Consider the following 21,068-nt stretch of genomic DNA (forward strand, 5'->3'; position numbering starts at 1 on the left):
CTCTGCTGGGACACACAGTGTCAGTTGCTGCCATGAACACATACAGGTGCACATTTCTGACCAGGAGAAAATAGGCAGTGCTTATATCAGTGCTCCCAGGGACATATGTAAGAGCTGGGTGTTAGCTCAGCCCATCAGCAGGTGGAGGGGCAGATGGGGCAGTGATGAGCAGCTGAGGTCTGCGTCAGGGGACAGCAAGGTGCAGAGCTGCACTTCCTGCAGGAGAGCCATGGGAATTACAGACATTTCATGGATTATATAGTGCAGGTCAACAGTGTTTGCATTTTGCTTTGGGTGTTTTTACTGTAGTCACTCCAGGCTATCTGCTGTCCTAAGGGCAAATTCCAATGTCTGCCTGCTGTGCCTTACTGAGGATTTTGTGTGTACACCGAGATCTATCCTAAAGAGGAAACTTCAGCTGGAGGCTGCCCTCAGTCACAGGCAATAATTTTGCAGCATATTATACAGCTCAAGGGGCTTTATGGATGGCACTGGTAGAGTGTGAAGAAGTAAAATGATGGTCAGCTTCTCCAGGTGTGGCTGCTGCTATCTCAGCTACAGTGCCTCATTTTCCAGGCACTGGAACAAAGCCCAGCACACTGTTGTCAGCCACGCTCACCCTCTCTGTGTATCTCAGTTTGTAGCTGCTTCAACATGATGAAAACAAATCTTGAATAGCTGCTGCTTCCATCATTACATTGAACTCTGTTTTCTATTCAGTTGCAAGGACAGCTAATTTCCAGCAAATGGGAACAATGCGCTCATATTGCTAATTCATGCCACTACACACAAATGTTCAGATTATGTTGTGCAGATCCAAATTCCATTCTCATTCATGAGTGCAGCTCCGACTTAAAACTCATTCCCTAGCAAGAAGTAGGAAGCCCTGCAGCAGCTTATGACAACTTAAAAAAGAAACAATGAAAAACAAACTGATTTCTTTAGTTTTTCAATTTCTTGCTATTTGAAAAGCAGACTTAGACTGGATGAACCAGTGTCCAAGGCAATTTGCCTGCAAGGGATCTGCTAGGAGGCTGGCATCCACACCACTGCTAACAGCAGCGTTGCCATTTCCACCATTTTCCATGGCAAGGTGTGGAAATAATTACAGAGATGTTCCTCGGTCGGACTTTCCCAGCCTGTGCTTTGGCAGAGGAACAACAGGCCCTAAGGAAATACAGTGAGGGGTAGCACAGGGCCTTGGCAGGGCATGAGTGGGGCTGCTGGGTTTTGTGCTAGGAACAGGTGGGCAGCGTTTGGGTGCAGCTGAATGTGGTGTCTGTTGGGCGGTGTGTGCTGGGAGAGTTTTACAAGAGCTGGAGGTGGGAAGGTGAGCAACGCACCTCCGAGCAAAACAGGCTGTAAAGCTGAAGTTTGGTGTGCGGGAAGGAAGTACCCCCTTCAAACAAAAATCAAATACTGCATCCAAAGCTTCAACCAGCAGCACAACACCACCACCGAGCCAACCGAGCAGCAGAGCCGCCAGGTGTTCCCCAAGTGCCCCCAGCGTGGATCCGAACAACGAGGACCGTCGAGCAGCGCTACAAACTCAAGAGCGAGAAGCACAGCCCGCTCACAACCACCACCTCCTCACCCAGCCCCATCCCCAGCCCCAGCCCCAGCCCCAGCCCCGGCCCCGGCCCCGGCCCCGGCCCCCCACTCTCCGCCCGCTGCTCGGGGGCGGCCCCGCTCCGCAGCGGCTCGCGGCGGCTCCGGGTCCGGCGCATGCGGGCTCGCGGCGGGCGAGGCGTCGGTGCTCAGGTTGCAGCCGCAGCCCCCGGCCCTCCTTCCTGCCCGCCTCTCCGGGCGGAGAGCACCCGGCCCGGCCGCCTCTCTTTCCCCCCCCCTCCCCCTCGTCCCCTTCCCTCTCCCTTCCCTTCCCTCCCGGCCCCGCTGCCAGGGGCGAAGCCGCCCTCCCGGCCCCGCGGTGAGTGCTCGTCCCGTCGGAGTTTAGCGAAGGGCCGCTGTGTGGGGGGGAAAGTTTTGGGGGGCGGCTGAAGCGGAAGGGGGGGGGGGATCATCCCGGGGTATCTCCGGCGGAAGGGGGCTGCGGAGGAACCCCCGGCCTCTCCGCGAGGTTTCCACTCTTCTTCCTGCTCTTCTTCGGGGCTTTTCTCCTTACAACTTCGCTTCCCCTTTGCTTCCTTTCATTTCTTTCTCGTTCTTTGCTTTTTCTTCTCTGAGTTTGGGTCGGTTTCCTCGCGCGGCGCTGCTCTCTCCTCCTCTATTGTCTACGGTTCTCCCCGCACGGCCCCGAGCTCCGGGGGTTACGGAGCGGGGCGAGCTCGGCCCGGGACATCGGCACCCATACACACGTACATGCACACATACACACTTATACGTACAAAGTTCCTGGAGCCCCAGGCTGGCCCCCAGCCTCCCTCCGCTTCCCCTCTATTCAACCCATTGATATGCTGATGTAGGGGCGGGCGGGGGGAACCCTCGAGCTGCGCTGACGCAACTTTGTATTGGCGTTTGTTTCCTCGTTTATTTGTAGCCGAAGTTGATCGTTACCGAAGTCTCCGCTTCGTGCCGGAGTCTCCCTATCGACTCCCCGTTGTTGGCTTTTCCCACCTTTGGGGTTTGAAGTATTTGGGGGCTCTGAAGTTGTTGCCACCGGGGCCTGGTTTGTGTCTTCGTGCTGCTGGCTCGCTGATATCCCTCTCAAATGAATTTACGATGCTTTTGGAAGCGAATTGTGGGAATTCCTGGCTGAGGATTTGGCAAAGTTTGAGCGTTTCTTAACCTGAAAACCGTCAGAGTTTTTATGAATCTGCTGTTTGTGTCTGTGCTTATGGGAGTCGTGGAAAGGAGCTGGGATTGGTGGGAATGGCGTTGCTGAGCTTTGAAGGGGACTCTGCCCACTGAGCTGTGCTATCCCTGGAGCTCAGGTGTAAGAAAAGTGGTTTGAGAAGTTTGAAAGGCCACACTGTGCTGGTTGTGGTTGCTCAAGGGATTGGGGTTCTGTGCTGCTCCCTGTGGTCCCGGGCAGCCATCAAACTGGAGCTGCTCATGGAGATCTGTGATGTGGGAGAACTATGTCAGACACGTAGAGCCCCCGAGCAGCGCTCAGACAGTTGCTCTGCTCTTGTGCTGCCAGTTCTGGCTCATGCAATCCCAGTTTGATTTTAAGGGGCCAAATAACACTATCTCACTTCTTTTGCTTTTCTTCTTCTTTTTTTTAACCCTCCCCCCCACCCACAGGTCTCATAGCAGGGTATGGGAGCATTAAGCAAGATGATGGTATCTGGCATGAGTTCAGATCTGTACACGTCTTGTGCACATATGGCATAAGTGTAGCACTGCCTGTCCTCTCAGTGCTGGGCTGCCCTGGGGCTGCTGCTGGCAGGGCTTGGCTGAGGGGTTCTGCAGGGCAGACAGGTTCTGTAGGCAGCTTGATAATGGGGCTCTGTGGGGACACACCATGCTGTGGCCTGTGGCTTGCTCTGGTGGCCAAAGGATGCTTGGCACAGCCCAAGCAATGAGGGCAAGATGTGTTCAGACAACGGAGCATAGTAGGAGTGCTTCTAATGTACAGAGCACTGCCAGGTACATGGAGGATTTGGACCGTGATGTGGGGGAACTGGGAGACCCAGGGTTACACAGAACTCACTGCTAATCTCCCAGCGGGATCTGCTCCTGTGTTCTGGTCCAGGATATGCTCCTGTGCTAAGAGGAGGATTAAGTGCAGCTGAAGGAATCTGGTTATGCTATCCAAAGCCTGAGGTAGGGCAGCGGGCGATAAATTATACCGGAGGGAAAAAATGCTGGTAGGCTTATTGTGGTGTGTGCTCTGCTGGTTACAAGGGCAGGGGCTGCTGTTGTGTAGTTCTCTGCTGGTGTAGCTTTAAACAGAGCTGCTTAACAAAAGGCAGTGTAAGTCACTGTGCCTGCTGCACCTATTTCTTTTCCACTCTGTATCCAGGGCAGCAGGTATCAGTTTTCCCTGCCTGGTGTTTGGTGGTGTTCCACTTGCCTATCAAACAGCCCTGGAAGCAATGCTGTAGCTGGTTATCTCTGCCATCTCCGTGAGTGCTAATAATGCTATTTCTGTAGGGGTTCCCCACATGGGCAATAAATAGTGTGGAGTAAATTAAACCATGCAGCTGATAAGTATGGAGTGCCTACTTGGGTTCAGTGTTGCTGTAGTGGGGGAGGAGGGTGAGGAACTTAGGAAGTGGGGTGAAAGGCTCTTATAGACTGATTGTGGCCCCATGATCGTGAGTGAGGTGGCAATTTCCAGCCAGAGGATAACACAGGCATGTAGTGCAGGTGAAAAGCAGCTCAGGAGTGCTGGGCCAAGAGCTGTCAGTTGTTTGCATGCATTAATCACCTGTGGCATAAAGGCGATAGGTGCAGGTAGCTCTATGTGTACGTACAGTTCTGCTGTGGGGCTGTGGCTTGTACAGACTGCCTACTTTGGGGAGGGGTGTGCACCACCTGCGCTGCCACATCCAGGAAATGCACTTTTCTAAGTCAGAACTTGTTGGCAGCATGCTCGATACCGCAGGGTTTTAATGAACAACCAAAATGTCTTTCCCTTCTTTCATTTGTTTTTCTTTTCCCTTGAAAACTGCTGTCAATAGTTTTGATGTGGGGAGGGAATCAGCCCCTCTATGTGCTCACTGAGTGTCCAGGCACTGAAGTTGAGGTGCTACAGCCTGGCAGCGCTGCTCTTAGTTTGCATGGTTGGTGATGGGCTGATGGTCTGTGTGGTCTTAGCCGTCTTTTCCAACCTTACTGATTGTATGAAAAACAATACCATGGATGTGGCATGTTATGCTCTTTTTCTTTCTTTTATTAAATCTGCCTTTCTCCCTTGCAAATGACCTTTATGCAGATGTAGAGGCAGAGCACATCCCTCAGAGCTGGCTGCTTAGTTCCCTTGCTTAGCGATAAGGAAATATGTTGGCAGCGCTCCGGGGTAAGCTGCTATGCTGGGAACTTGGTGCTGCAGTCAGGCTGTACAGCTCTCCCTAAACAACTTACATCAATGGATTTCTGTTCCATTCCCTTTGTCACACAAGCGAGGTGACTTTTCCCTGAATGCCCCTGATGCTTTTTGATAATGAGGAAGGTGTCTGGCTTCAGTGCCTGTCCCTGTTTTACAGCATGGCTGCTGATGATGATGATGAGAGATGTTACTCAGATAAGCCTGTGAGTTAGAAGTTGTTTCCTTTTAAAGTTCCTTAAGTTTACCTCTGTGCAGAGTGAGGATCGACATCCTCTGCTAAAGTAAACCCTGATGGTTTTTATCATCTTATTTTTTCTTTATGACCATTTTAGGTTCACTCACAGTGTTGAGGAAAGGGGTGTAATCGCAAATACTTTTAAGTAGTCAACAAGTCCTGAAAAAGAATGCAGTGTGATAACCTGCTGAAAATAAACTGTAATTCTGTTGGAGCTGCACCTGACCCCGTGTTATGTTGTCATGTTCTCTAATGAGATTTTTGTACGCATGTAAAAGATGAAACCTGAAAATCAGAAGCTGGAAAATTTCTTGTGTGATTTTTGGAGTGAATGAGGAAAAAGCTGAAATCCTTTCTGGAATGGCTGTATGGTTCCCACACCCCAAGTGCAGAGCTGCACCGGTTTGGGACCTCTCAGATACTGGGCATGGGCTTGGAGGAAGTCTAAGGAGAAAATACCCTTCAAAATTCAGCATCCTGCATAGCTGCTCGTCTTTGGTGCTGTTTGAGATGTCTGAGCACAGTCCTTGCAGCTGATCCTGTTTCCTCCTGTAGATGTGACTTCAGGTATTTTGGTGCCTCTGAGAGGGAAGGGGAATAAAATGGGTGGTGAATTCATTTAAATGAAGATTATGGATGTTGGTGAGACTTCTTGATGTGTGTGAGCTACAGTGGTTGTCCTGGAGAAGAGCAGGATATGTGGCAATGGATGGTGATGCTCAGGACCCTGTGCTGAGAGCCTACCTGACATGCTGTGTTTCAGTCCCAGCTGTGTCTCTGGGCTTTTTATCTCCCGTGGCTAATGCAGGTTGGAGCAGTAAGTTATGTTAAGACCTGTGACAGGCTCTGTAGCTTCATTTGAATTGTATCTGAGGTTCCTGGCAAAGTTACTTGGGAAAGTATATCTCTTTCCCAGTGTGTCTCTACCCCCACTGGTGTAGCTGCTGTGCGAGTCTGAGTGCAAAAGCTAATAAAACCATTGCAAACAAGTGCTTTGGCACGAAGGGCTGCCTTCAGTCTCCTACCACTGACTCACCCTTACGTTTTTCACGAGCTAACACACCTGTTGTACATCACGCAGACGCTGGCTCCTGCAGCTCTTCCTGCTGGCAGCAAAGGGGCTGTGAGCATCCAGCATAGGCTGTAGTAAGGAAGAGAAAATGGGGAATGGTAAGGCTTCGGTTTGCTGCAATGAATGAGAAGATCTCATATGGAGATGGCTTGTTTTATAGAGTCATTTTCCTCCTGAGCTTCCTTTGGGATGCTGGAGCTTTTGGTCCCATAATAGTGTTTGGACAATGGATGCTTGAATGGAGGAAGCAGGTGTTAAAGGAAGGGGGAAGTGAGCTTTTGGGGGGAAGGGGATGCGGAATGGCTCAGTTTGGTGGTTATACACAGCAAAGGGTAGGCCATGCACAGAGCACCATGCTTCCTAGCTGCTGGACCCCCAGTGAGAACACAGCAAAACCAAGACTCGCCTTCCTCAGGTGGCATCCCTCGGTGAGTCAGGCTTAGGCCGTGCACCTGAAGTTGTGTGTGATGAGTCTCGTTGTTTTGTTCCATGCTACCATAAATCTGTACATCTGAATCTCCCCATTGTTCACTCAAGGAGCTCTGTGCTTTGCTTTGAAGACAAACCTCCAACAAATGAGTTCGGGTGACCTGGATGCAAACAGTTCCCCATAGTGCGATCTGAAGCTCCTTAAATTGGTGCAGATATCGGTCCTGGAGATGAAAGCAAAGTGCTGCAGTTCACATGCTACGTTGCACATGGTTTTGCATCCGTAGCTGAAAGACTTCCCATAAGGGGAGCACCGACAGCACTTTGCATGTCTCCGCGGGATTTGCAGCCCAGGCAGGAGCTTCCCTGGGTGAGGCCGTCAGTTTTTCCATTGTTGAGTGCTTTGCAACCGCTCCACCCATTTTTATGATGAGTGATCATCGTGCACAGCCCTGCACGAGGTGGTGAGCAAACCTTTCGTTGCGTTGTATGTAAATGTTTGTGCTTTCTCTTCTCCTAGCAGCTGTGGTGAAGGTGGGTTGTCTTAGATGAGGGCTGGGTAGAGAAATTAACGCTAAACCCCTCTTTCATGTATGGCTGCAAAGAGAAGTTTCGTGTAACCAGCATCCATTTTACAAGCTCCAGGTGACTGGAGGGTCTGTTGTGGGGTTATGTTGTGCTGGCTTCAGCACAGTCAGTGCCCCATCCAGCCCTTGTTCAACATTAGGCTCAGCTCTGGGGCTGCTTCTCCCTTCTGCTGATGAATTTTAGAATGAGATTTTTGGCCACTGCTCCCTGATGAGGGGCTCCAAGGCTGAGGGTTTGAGGCCTAACTGGGTTAACAGTGCCCTTTTGTGTGCTGGAGTGGGTGTCTTGCTCAGCTTGTCTGAAAAGTGTTGTGGGGAATGGGGTGATGGGGAGACAGTGGGGTGGTGTGGAATGGGGTGATGGGAAATCACCACTCAGTGATTAAAACAGAGCTTTGGTCCCAACTTTCATGGGTTAAGCTAGAGAACGAGCCAGCTCCTTGCTGGAAGGGCTCACAAGCTGGAGCTGGGGAGAATAAATGTGTTTGCATGGACGTTAAGAGGATTAATTGTTTGCAGTGCATGTTGAAAGTAGGAAAATTGAAGTAGCACTCAAGAGGTAACTGGCTGCACATTGGGTACATATTGTTGTTTTTCCCACCTTCCTGCTGGATTATACACACCATTTGTCCATCAGTCACTCAGAATCCATTTGAGTTCCACATTTTTCTCTAATCTGGGTGTTTTATGCTTCACCCCTTCAGCTTGCTTATGGGCAGTGGTAGCCTTAAGCAGGGAAATGTTCTCTTTTCAGTTGGGTTATCTGCTGAAGAGGTGTGCTGCAAGCTGTAGTGGGTTTCCTTCTACAGCTGGAATGATCTCTGTTTAAACTGCAGAGTGCTTAAGACCTCCCTGGTTTTTGCTTGATCAGATTAACTAGGATTTTGGCAGGACTTTGTGCTGCTTTTTCTTAGCCAGTCAACTTGCGTGTTGAGCCTTCAGTAACTTTCTTGCTTTGTAATCTCAAAGTTCAAAAGTCATCAGGCTGCTGGAGAATAAAGGGAGATCCTGGCCCAGCAGCAGTGAACCTCTAGAATGCCCCTGCTTCATGTGCCAACATCAAGCTCCAAAACGATGGAGAAATAACAGTCCCACAGTCACTGTATGACTCCATTGTCCAAAACGAAGGAGTGTTTGAGAGGTATGAAAGTGAAGTGTTTTCAGTGAGTGTAAATTTATCAGGTGTTTTGTGCTCAGTGTGCAAGGCTTTTATTCTTTCCCCCCTATAATTTGTGATATCTTTGCCAACTGTTAGTAAAAATCAAGTCTCATCGGTGCTTCTATTAATTAGAATACTGCTTGGATAAATAAATACCTGCATGTATTTATGCCTTAGGCTTATGATAGTGCAGTGCCAAGAGGAAAACTTAGGCCTTTTGGTGGAAGCGAGCTTAAATTCTGCTTAGATCTTGTCTTCAGGAATGCTGCAGCGCTCGGTGTTTGCTTTGAGGGAGCTCAACTGTTTGCTTTGTAAGGTTTTCTTTTGGGCTGTCATAGCTGGTGCTGGCTGTGAGCTGCCAGATAACTGGGGAATGAAGGATGAGATTTAGGTCTGTGACTGTGGACCACCCTGTGCACTGGGGTTGGATGGGTGCTGGTGGCGCACAGTTGGGCCAGGGCATGGATCAGGCCATGGTCACTGGTTCTGTTCACCTCCTAATTTCTGTCTGCTCTGATTTCTGTTAGAGAATAAACCTGCCATGCCCAGCCCAGAGAGGCTCTGATGCTGCCAGGAAATCGAATAACTCCTGATCTATTCTTAATTTCTTGCGTTTCCTGTGGTTATATTGTTTGTGTTACCAGCCCTAATATTTACATACCTTTCAGTGAGCTTTTCTTTCTTTTTTTTTCTCTCTCTCTCTTTTTTTTTCTTTTCAGAAGATACTGCTTTGTTCCTATGCCTTGCAGAACAGGTTCTTCCATCTTTTTTTTTTCTATTAACCAAACAACTTACTTTCTCAAAGGGTTGGGGGGCGGGTGTGAGAAGAACATTAGAGGAAACACCAAAGGGGGAGATATCTAAGAATAGAATTGCTTTTTGCTGATGATATGCTAAGACTCATTCTTAACTTGCATCTACCCTTCCAAATGTCCTTAGGCTTTTTGAGAGCTTTGTAAAACTTCCTGCCTATGAGATGACGTGTTTGTTGGTGCTGTGTCTGAATAGCAGATGCACTGACAGTTGGCATTTTAAATGCAAAGGTGCTTCTATGAAATTGCTTGTAAGAATGAAGCTGTGCTTCCCAGTATAACAGTGATGTACCAGCCAGTGGGCTCTGTAGTGCTGGTATTGAAAGTCAGTGTCGGTGAATGCTGTCCTGCTGTATGGATGAGTGCTGCAGAAGTGCTGTTTGCTCTGGGAGACTAAACCTGTGGCTTGTAGGGTAGAATGAAACAAGGAGAAATTCAAGTCTGGTAATATGAAAGGGTTTTGCTTTACTGGGTGAGATGCTCCCCCACTGCTCTGTGTTTTCCTCCTGCTCTGTGTTTTCCTCCATTCAGCTGCAGTTGTTACTGAATGTAAAGAAATGTAAATAACACCAAGGTAGTAAATCCAGCGTTCCTGACTCCTTGGAAGCATCCTTGAATGGAAACATCTGTCTGTGAGCCCTCTGCAGTGCACTTGCACAGCTGCACTGTTCCACTTTGCTATGGGCAGAGCCTTACGTGCAGCCCAGTCCTAACGAGTCTCCTTGGCTTTTGCACATGAAACCAGGTCCTGAGCAGGAGTGGGAGGGGAGGAAACTCCATGAAGCTGCAGCAGCAAACACTGCAAGGCGGGTGGGAAACCACCCAGCTAATGCGCTCAGGGCTTCTTCTTGAGTTTGAAGTGGAAGAACTCAGTAATTGTTTTCTAAGTGTGCATCTAAAAATAAAAAGAAAAAAAAAGTCCAAGAAATGAAGCAAATAATGCAGGAAATACATAATGAATGTTTCATGATTGGGAAAGAGAGTAACTGGGGCTCAGAGCCCTGAGCCTGCTGCAGGATGTAAACACCGACACGGGTGGGTTCTGTGCAGCAGTAGGGTTGGCAGCTTTGACTTTGCATGCAGACTTTGTGCTGCACTTGCTGCTGGTTTCCTGTAATCTGTCAGCAGCACTGTCAAACGTTTTGGAGATTTTAAAGCAGGTCAAAAATCTCCCTCTTACGTTGCTTTGGTGCAAAGCAGGGTTGCATGGCTGGATTCCCTTGGGTACAGTGGTTGAATTAAAGCAGCTTGTTTCTCTAAGGGTGTCCTTAGCTGTGCTCAGCAGCAAATAATTCAGCATGCAGTGCATCCAGTTCTGAAAGGAAATAAAAAAAGAAAGATGGGTTCATAACATAAATGACATACTTGGAGTTAACTAAGATTAAAAGTGCAGTGAGGACGGGCTAGCAAGCATTTCACTCTGCCTAGACTTAAAGCCTGCATCGGAACCTGAAGTCAAATTTGAGCTGCTAATTCAGCTGCAGCACAAAATGCCTCCCTGACTCAATAGCAGGCAGCTAATCCTAAATTTGAAGTGAATTAGGGTGGGGTTTTTTTTAGTTCTTTTCATTGGGCAGATTTACAAAGAATTACTCTGATTTTTGTTTTCCCCTCTGAGTCATTTTGAACTCCACAGCAGTCATTTCATAACACAGAGGGGATTGCTTCTCCTGTCTCTCTAATGTCTCTTCAGGATTTCCAGCACTGTCAATAATTGCTCAAGGCAAAGGTACACTAATGTTATTTGATGAACAGGAAGTCTACAAATAGCCACGGGTGTTTTGCTGTGATTACATTTGCAGTGATGCAGGTGCTTGGTCTTACCCTGCTCATTGAAACCAGCATTCCGCATAGTGCCATTTGTCAGAGCACGCGACTGGGGTGGTGGGTGGGTGTGTGAGGGAAAGTACAGCAGCAGAATTGAATACAAGGGTTAAAAAATAGCAACCACCGCCCCCTTCCAGAAAAGAAGAAGTGATGTGAGTGATGTTGGATGCTGTGAGAGGATACCCTGTGTGGTTTTTTTGTTTTTGGGGTTTTTCTGAGGGGAGTTTTATGACCTTGTGTCACTGGGCCGTGAGTTTGTTTGGGAACACACTGATGCTGGAGAGGGGATGATATGCAAACAGGACTGTTCCTGTGGGTGATGATTAGAGCCAAAATGGTCTTGGAGTAGTTTTGGGAGAATCTTGGCTCATGTTTCTTGAGCTGAACTGTTGAGAGAGGTCTGTGATGTGGAAGAAAAAGGGGTGGGAAGGAAGGAAGTGGGATGGGAGAGGTGTGCATAAGATAAGTAGAGCAGCACTCATCCTGTCTCTTCCAAGTCATTATTTCACATGGGCTTAGAGGTTTGGAAGAAATAGGTCTGCATGTGAGGGGCAGAAAACTGCTGAAACTCAGTGCAAAGGTTTGTAAGTGAGGAATATGCTGATGTCTTCTGCTGACGTTGGCCTCGGTGTCTTGGGAGACACAGTGGGGCATTCATGGTGTGGTATTGCATTCACTGTGCTAATACTTGGCACTGATTCTCTCGGTTTGGGACATTGCTAGTATCGTAGATCTGTTTGAGTTGGGAGGGATATTTAATGATCATTAGTCCAACCCCCATATGATGAACAGGGATGCATACAGGGTACCCAGAAGGAGCAACTCATTTTTGAAGGAATGACTTTTATCAGGAGCGTGACTTTTCAAGCTATTTAGACAGAAATGGTGCTGCATGTTCACAAAGGGAGAAGCATAAATATCCCAAGTGTCTAGTCAGTCCCACGGTTACCACTGTAATTATGAATGGCTCTCCCTGTGAGACGCAGTGATAACTGCAGTGCTGCCTTGTTATAAAATACAGTATCTTCCATGCTATTGTTCAAAGACTCCTTTGGAAGCCTGATTTAATAGTTGAGCTGAGTGAATAATTCAAAAACTTTTTATCAAGTACTTGTTTAAATTCTTAAATGAGCTCACCATAACCTTTTTATGCACCCCTCCTGCATGTGTCATACAAGTATTAGAATAATTGAGTTTTACTAGTGCAAATGTTTCTGTGAAGCAAATTTTCAGAGCTTGATGTATGACTGTTTATGGAAAGGGGAATGTTAAAATCTTGCACACCAGTATCCATGCCAGAAACTCTCACTTGCTTACTTAGGGAAAGGGGAGGGACGCGGGACCCTCGGCTTCATCCGAGCACTCCCATAGCTAAGCCCATCCATCAGGCTGACTGGTATGCAACTTAAAGACTGAGCACGTGGTGAAGGGAACTCCAGTTGTATCTTTTTTTTCCAGGTTTTCTAAAACAGTAGCAGTACTTATGTTATTTTTTTTCCCCCTGATAAATACTATTTCTATTTATTTTCTTCTCTTCCCTCTTTATATGAGAGCAAGCAGAACATTTGAGCTGCATCTGCTGAGCATCGCTGAGTAGCTTAGCACTGAGAACACCCGTGATCCTCTTTTGAGTTGGGTCTTCTCATGGCATGAATTTCTGCTTCTGGAGGAGAGCCCCGCTGATGGGACTTTGGGATTTTGGTTCACTGTTACTTCTGTCTCTGATCTTTACTTAAAAACTCCTTAAGCAGATGAAATGTGTGTTGGGAAGTGCAGGTGTGGTGCTGAACATAGCTGTGGAACATTGAGCTTGCAGCCTTGTGTGGCGATGCAGATTGCTGGAGTGATGAAGTAGCTGCTATTGAAATCCTCTGCTTCCTTCACTCACGATTGTTCCAAGTTTTAACAGTACAGAGGCTGGAAATTAGCTAGGCAATCATCCCTAGGCCTGTAAATAGGGACAAAACCAAACCATAGCATGGTCTTCAGAAGTAGTAGCACTTGTTATGCTTTTTGGGGCATTTTTTGAGAACCAAAACAACAGCTGATCTTGGATGTGCGGAGAACAGCTGGTGATGTGTCAGAGCCCAGTAAAGATATTCATCTTCTGGTTTCCTGAAGCTGTCATGTGCATGAATAACTGAAGCAAGATGAGCTGCATCCAGATAAGCACCAATGAGCATTGGTCCATTGTGACTTCTTTTTTCCTACTGTGAAAACTGTTGACTGAGGAACAGCTACTCTATGCCTTTTTGTTTCCTGGTAGTGCAGTGAGCACCAATGGTTCATCAGCTCCAAATTGCTAGTGCTGGCTCCTCAGACTTGAAAGCAAACACAAAGGTGCACTTTCTTTACTTGTTTTTAATTAATTGTTGGTACAACAAGGGTTGTTTCATGACAGGAAAGACCCAACGATCTTACATAACATGCAGAGCAAGCAGGCTCTGTCTCGTCATCCTATTACAACACTCCCACCATAGGTAACGCCCTTTGTATTTTGACAAACTTACTCTTATTAGTGATGTAAAGCTGCGCATTAAGTAATCTGTGCAGTTGCTTTTGTGTGTTGTATATTTATAACAAGATATTGTCTCCTCAGACACTACGATGCAAAGAATGAGTGAAGATGGGTTAGCAATATTGCTCCCATTTATTATGTGGGGAATATGAGACATGGTGACTTTTGGTGAAATCCCCTCTAAATCTGAGCATTTGTCAACTAAGCTGTTGTAGTTTACGATGGAAGCTGTTGATTGCAACAGGCAACATCTCCAGTGTGAGGAGGGTGGGTACCAGCTCTTTGCCTTGAGTGATGTGTGCAGTGATGTAGGCTGTTGGCACAACTAGAAGCAGCTGCTGTCTGCTGGTTCCCTGCTCCAGTTCTTGGTCACCTTGTGTTTTATGTCTTTGCCCATATAGAAGCGTAATATACATTTGTATTATTTTTGGTTGCCTTAATCTCGTTTAGCATTGTCGGGGGGAAAGCCGCTAACAACTTGACATCTGTTTGGAATGGATGGAGTCATGAAGAATAGCACAGTTGGTTTCTTCTTAAGCTACATGCTGTTTTCTGCTGCGGGTGTTTTGATTCTTGTTTATTTTGCAAGCTATTTTGGAGAAGAATAGTCTGGGAGAGGGGAAGGAAGAGGCAGGCTTTACCCATACAACCATCATTGTTAGCCCTGACTTTTGGTAGAAGTTTGCTTCTTTGGCCTGACCTTTCAAAACTTGAGAAATGTGGTTCTGTTTGTATTTCCATCTTTTTACATTTTAAAACAATTGTAACTATACCAGATTGTTTGAACATTAATAGGGACAATGTTTTTCAGTGTCCTGATGGAGTTTCCAGGCAGCTTTTCATCAGCCAAGTACTACACCAGGCTCTCAGCAGTGGAGTTTGCTTGGTTAGATAGGAGAATCTGCAAAGCAACTGTTCGAAATTGCTGACACATGTTAAGTAATGTGGAAATCACCATCCTGCTCTGTTGAAGTCTGAGTGCTCGCATCTGCAACACCAACAGGATCTGACCCTGAAAATTATATGTGAACTGTCTTAATCTGGAGAGTGTTTCCTAGGTGGTGTCTTCCCTCTGACCTGGGGTGGTTTATCTGGTTGGGTAATCCAACTTCTTCCTTGCTCACTCTTAAAAATCTCCTTTTCTACCTTGTTGATGTATTTTTTGAGTTATTCAACCACATGTGCATATTCTGTAATACTAACTTAATGATAATAATAATAAATATCTCGATTCCGTAGTTGAATATCAAGAGGAGCCCTGCTGCTGGTTAGCAGCACTGGGGCCTGCAGTGGGCCTGATGTGGACCTTGATGTAAGGGCTGATCCATATCACTACGTCAGCATGGAGGAAATACGTAAAAGCCTCAGGACCTGAAAAGTCATGGGACTGAGTTCTGAGGTTGAGTGCACCCTCAGCATGTTTGCATATGGTGCTAAGCTGGGTGGTGCAGTTGAGGTGATGGAAGGAAGGGATGCCGTCCATATGGACCTGGTCAGTTTTGAAAAATGGGCCCATGAGAGCTTAATGAGGTTTAACAAGGCCAAGTGCAATGTACTGTGGGGGCAGTCCCTTCCAATGCAAGCCATTCTGTGACAATTATAGCAATAATGCTATTACAATAATGCTTATCATTAAAGAAAACCATCACCTTCCATCTCTGTCCTGCAAACCTCTGCTGCTTTGCTCTGGAACAGCTGTAATCGGCCCGTACAGCTTCCCTTCTTTCTGCTGTGAATAAATCTGGCCACCTTATCTTCTCCATCGGAAAGTCTTCCCTGTTTAACAGCCTCTCTAGGAGAACATATAAAAGGGGCTTTCACTAGCAAACAGGAAGCAAAATGAATAGAGGAACTTTTGATAATGGCCTGTCTGTCTGAGCACAGGATCAGCCCAACGAAACTGTACCAGATTGGTGAATGATAGTGCTTCAGCTGGGGCCAGAATTATGAGTTTTTAATCTTGAAACAAGCAAAGACTTCTTCCTCTTAAACAGTCATCAGCTCCGTCTTTGATTTCGGGCCTGCAGTCATCCATCCTCAGCCAGTTTGTTGTTGTTTTTTGCTCTTGCTGCAGTCTGGTTTCATGAATCTTAACAAGCCTTGGGTCATTTTTTTGTGCAGAAGTGGTTGTGGGAAGACCCATTAGTGCCCACGTGCTGCTGCCAGTGCTGCCAGTAACCATCCTGTGTTTTTGGGCAGTCTGCTTTTTATGCTCATGATAAGTTCTTGCATTTCAGCTTGGTTAATTGCTTTAGGCCTGGCTTGTCTGCTGCATAGCACCGGTTTTATTGCAGGCCAATATCATCCACGTTTGAGGAGCTGCACTGGTATACTACTGGCACCACCAGTGGAAAATGTCCTGCCGTTTCTGATATGTTTGCTGCCTGAGGAGCATCATTTTGTCACATGTTGCTGTTTGAAATGCAGTGTGATTCAGAATGAATTCCTTTTTCTCGTATCAATGAAATGATAGTTTTATCCTGCTAACTAAAATGCTTCACTTTTTTTGTGTTGTTTCAGACACTTTTTCTTGGATTTTAGTGGTAGAAAACTCTCAAATGGCATCTTTGCTTAAGTAAATGAAGCAAGACCTTTTTATGGGCCCTTTTTAGAATCACTTCCCCTATCTAAATTCTCCTGCGTGTTGTGTTGTAATTGAGAGCTGCCCACCAGCTGCACTACGTGTGCTGTGGTTAAGGCTAGAAAGATGTAGTAAGCAAAAGTAGGGTAATGCCTGTAGTACAACATGAGGACCTCATTTATTAATTTAATCACATCAAGTGGACTTGGTGCAGAATAATGAAACACAGTTTTCATCTGTGTGTAACTGCGTCATATTATCAATTTATAAAAGTTTAATTTTCCAAGATTTTCTCTGCTGGTTTTCTTTATTATTATTTTTGGGCCCTTTTTGAATATCTGCTTTATTGGCATTGCTTAATATCATTTTGTTAGGAACTGAAAGCATGTTACTTTTTCTCCATCCCTTTTCCTTCCCTTATTCCCTCAACAGTTCTTGGGAAGAACTTTTTGACGTGGAGGACAAATCACAGGATGCTCAAGATGTGTGTTTACTTATTTATTTTGTCCTCAACAGTGTGAGAAATCAAATACACCCTTCTCCCCCCTCATGCATCCATTTCCATATTCTCAACCCATCTGTGCCTCTGAAATGCTGTAGCTGAGCATGGAGGCAAACAGGGTTTCTGAGGGCTGAGTGCAAGCAAACGTTCTTGTTTATTTCTGAGTACTGTTGCAAACCTTGCTACTGTGCTTTTAAATAACAGAGAAAATGAACTCTCCTCCAGCCCAGCTGTGGTGAGCTTGAAGAGAAGGACAGACAGAACACTGCTGTGCCAAAAGGCACTGTTTTCCTTTTTGTGATGCAGGGAAGATTCTATTGACCCCTGGTGCAAGGCAACAAGTTTGCCTGTAGATATGTAGATTATTTGGTGTGCTGGCAGGAGCTGCTTGTGATCCTGTATGAGACTGAACAGTGACTGCAGCCATCGGAGGGGAATAGAACATCCTAGCATCTGTGCTTGCAGCTATAGATGATCTGCTGCTCTTTGTGAAGAGTCTGTGTAAGGCTTTTTTCTTCTCTCCGTTTTGTACTGCTGGACCCAAGGCTGGATCTCCCCCCCCCCCACCCCCCCCTTTTCTGATCCCCTTCTAGGGGATGGCCAGCTTGGAAGCTGCTGGGCCCTGTCCCTTAATATCATAGATCTCAATGAATTAAAGTTAATGCAGTCTCAAGCCAGACCTTTGCTTCAGTCTGCTTCTCTGTGGTGTTTGTTCCTCTTCACACTGGTCCTGCAGGGCAGGAGAGCCGTTAGGCAGCAGCTTTAAATCCAGCGGACGAGCAGAACCTTTTAACTTTGTATATTAGATACATCTATGAATATGTGCAGAGCGAGCTAATAAATAACCTGGGGAATGGTGGTTAAGAGGAAAGGACATAATTAATCCTGTCGTGTACTCGGCTTTAAAGTTGAGTCCAGAGCGGTAATGTGTTATGCTAGAAAGGTAAACACTGTCATTATTCAGCAACGAAATGCGCATGAGGCTGACACTGTTTTCCTCCCTTTGATTTAATAATTTTTTTCTTTGCACTGGTTTTAATGTCTGAGATGTCCTTTGGTACGGTGAGGCCCTACTCTTTCCAAAGGGTCATTACTCCTTTATTTTAACTCAGCTTTGTGCGAATGCTGCTGTGCTGACACAGACCGTGTGCTGTTCCAGAAGGCTCTGACTGCATGTGCTGCGGTGCTCAGCTGTCATTCCTGCAGCACAGGAGGGAATCAGGTGATCCCTTTTTAACTCCCTAAACTGTGTTTGACCCAGGTCAAAGGCACATACTATATAGAAGAAAAAACACCCTTCCCCTAATGGTGGAAGGATGCCTGTTCCTTATAGATTCTCACTGTGTAGAAGATGAAATCATTCAAATCAGATCATAGAATTATTAAGGTTGAAAAAGAGCACTAAGATTGCCCAGTCCAACCATGAGTCCACCCCCACTATGCCCACTGCCCATGTCCCTCAGTGCCACATCCCCACAGTTCTTCTTCCAGATATCTGTATGCCCGGTGCTCTCTGTGTCTCCCTAACAAACTACAGCACTCAGAACTTTTTTCTTCTTCCCCAGTTCCCACCACTGTTAGTTTAAAAGGGCCTGGTAATAAAGCAGTGTTGTAAATTATATTTCTGTGCTCTGTCAGGGTTCTTCTGATTCCAGAAAGCTTGCACAACTCTCAGGAATGTGGAGAGGAAGGGGAGTCCTTCCCTGGTATGAATCCAAAAGACGTTGCATGTTGTCAGCTTGTACAAGCTCCTCAAAGTATGACATATCTTTTCTTCTTATTTTATGTTTTTGTTGTTGATGAGTGAGATTTTGATAGGAAACTGATCACTGTGGTGGATGGCATAAAGCACACTGAATAGAGGGGTTGTTGCTAAATGGTTAACGTGCTGTTTATTTGATATCTAGTAGTCTTTTTATTTTGCTGAGGCAGATACAGGGTTTCCCAGCTCCACAAGGACAACCGTGGGAGAGATGTGTTGGTTTTAGGTTTCACCACTTGAGTGATGGGGTTAGCCCAAGACAGAGATACAACCCTGGGTATGGAAATGCTCTTGGCCCAGATCTTGTCTAGCGATGTAAAGCCTGAGAAAGGACCAAGAGGTCAACTTGAGCTTCTTAAGGAATGCAGTATATGTTCATTCTGTGGCATGTTGCTGTCTTTTTTTATTTTTTTTCCTTCTTCTTTTAATTTCAAAAGGGAAAAATTTGACTACAAGCTCAAGTGTTAATTAAAAAAAGGAAAGTTTTAATTGTAGCTTAATTATTTATATCAATAAATGTAATTAATTATATCAATAACACTGAAGCATTAATGATTAGGAACTTTAAGAGTCTGCCTCATAGCACCTCTCCTCCACCTCACCTGTCTTCCTACCACCCAGCTGGGCAGTGTTCTCAATCTGCAGACACTGGGATTATTGATTTCTTTTGCATAGGTAGCAATAACTGTGTAACTACAGTGCACTTCTCCCGTTATTTGTTCCAGAAGTGAACTTTCTCTGTTCCCGTCAGTTAAATGATTGACTTTTTTTGATGGTGTATAGAAAACTGAACCTCTGGAACAAGCTGAAATGAACAGAAGCTTGTTTCCTCTTTGCTCACATAGGCACTTATTCACTTCCCCATCTGCTTTGATTTTGAAGATCGCTCAGATTCTTCCTCTGTCTGACCCACTTGGCATAAGCTACGGAAGATTATCTTTCTTCAATAGCCAAGTTTATAGGGCTCCAGCTTATTCATAAGTAATCCTTTGAGTTTTGAGTGCTGCCTTTCTTTCCCCCCCCCTTCAAAAGCTGACTTGCTGCCATTCATCTACAAATGGAGAAATGCTTTTGCAGTCTGTAGGTAGAGGGGAGAGTTGGCTCAGTGGCCATGCAAGAGGACATGGAAAATGTCCGACAGAAATCATTGCATTGAAGCAATTTGCATTAATGCGCCGGCCTCTACAGTTCCTAAACCTTTGACTTGTACGTGTTTGTAGATATAAATGAGTAAGAAGAGTAACAGAATGACTATATTTGTTATGGACTTCCCTAAATAAGGGAGCGGTGAAAAACAAAAAACATATGAAGGGCTCGAGGTGATCATCTTGCTGACTTTAAAACCCAATTTCATCATTCCTCATTGCTCCAAGTAAGGCCATTGCCTGTTGTAGCCCTTTGCTTTTGTTCTGAATGAAACAAGGGGTGATTTCACATCTGCTTTTTCCTGGTGCCTGGTACACATACATGTAGTATCAAGAAATTGTTTTGTTTAGTATGAGTTTTTTTTATCCTGATAGGTCTGATCAGGATCAGTTATCTATCCTGATAGAATATCTCTTCTGAAGCAATGAATATAGCTTGAAAACTTATATTTATCATTATTTAAATAGGTGTAAGTCAGGATGATTGTAGCAGAAGTGCTAAGTCATGGCCTGAAGCAGTGATTGAGCACCTGGTGAGAAGGCAGGGCCAACCCAGGGGAGCTCAGGTGCATGCACTGTAATGCAATGCAATGCAGCTGAGTGACCAGAAGGGCTGGAGCCTGGATCCACCCCTTCCCAGCCCTCATTAAAGGGTTGGCAGTGGAGGTGAGGGGATTGAAACATTTAAACTGGGAAAGGTAAAACAGCAGATTGCTTGCTGCAAGAAGTCTTTTAGAGGACTGGAGGATGAGACTAGTTCTGAAACTGCCATGCTGTAGGGAGGTTTCCTTACTTGGCTGTTAGGTGTGTTAGGAAGGGAAGTAAGAAGCTGCTTTGTTTTTTAGGAAGTTTTCTAGCTCAGTTTAAGTTCAGACTGTCCCATTAGAGGCAACAACCAAGTGATCAAGTGCCTGTCTGAATGCCAGCACATCCAATGCTATTCTATTGCTGGGAATCAGTGTTGGCTTAATTAAAAATGAAGCGTAGGACTTGGAAAAGGCAGATGATAGTGAACATGAGAAGGGAGGGGATGAGGCGTTTTGGGTAATAGGGTGACCTCTGGCTCTCTAACTTTGTTTACGAAGTAGCTGATTTTTTTTCTATTATAGAATATGTAAAATTTTGCCTTCAAGAAACTTGAGTTCAGTGGGTGGAGGAGTTCATAATGCTTTCAAGGCTTGACTTCTGCTCATTATTCATGAGTGACTTCAGTATCTTCACCAACTGAGAGTATTTTGAGCTTTAGTTCATCAGGCTTTTCAAAAGACTACAAACGGGCAGATGGTGAGAGGCTGGGAGGGAGCCCTTGGCCTCTACACAGTGGTAACATTTAAAACTCATATGGATACAGCTCGGGTAGGCATCCACTTCAATGTTCCCATGAAAAGCTTATGAGTTGGCAAGGTTTCAAGGCCTGAAAAAACACTCTGTATACAAAATGTTTTATTAATGTTGAAGGAGTAATGTTACTCTATTTCAGTGTCT

The 21,068-nt window shown here is 45.9% G+C and overlaps 1 protein-coding gene across 24 annotated transcripts in view; it reads left to right on the forward strand.

The window, feature by feature from the left end:
• Positions 1 to 1,697: 1,697 nt before the first annotated feature.
• The window catches only part of AKAP13 (A-kinase anchoring protein 13), a 182,303-nt gene continuing 162,932 nt past the window's right edge, over positions 1,698 to 21,068 (forward strand). For 19 of the 24 annotated variants that reach the window (XM_085515346.1, XM_085515348.1, XM_085515357.1 and 16 more), the window contains exon 1: positions 1,712 to 1,927. The gene's annotated coding sequence lies outside the window, so the exon portion shown is untranslated. Of the gene's footprint in view, positions 1,928 to 21,068 lie in introns of all 24 variants that reach the window. The other 5 variants (XM_085515353.1, XM_085515341.1, XM_085515350.1 and 2 more) reach the window with 1 other exon arrangement.

This window comes from Coturnix japonica, chromosome 14 (assembly GCF_054131305.1).
Source record: "Coturnix japonica strain WE chromosome 14, WE-NBRP24, whole genome shotgun sequence".
Taxonomy (NCBI): Eukaryota; Metazoa; Chordata; class Aves; order Galliformes; family Phasianidae; genus Coturnix; species Coturnix japonica.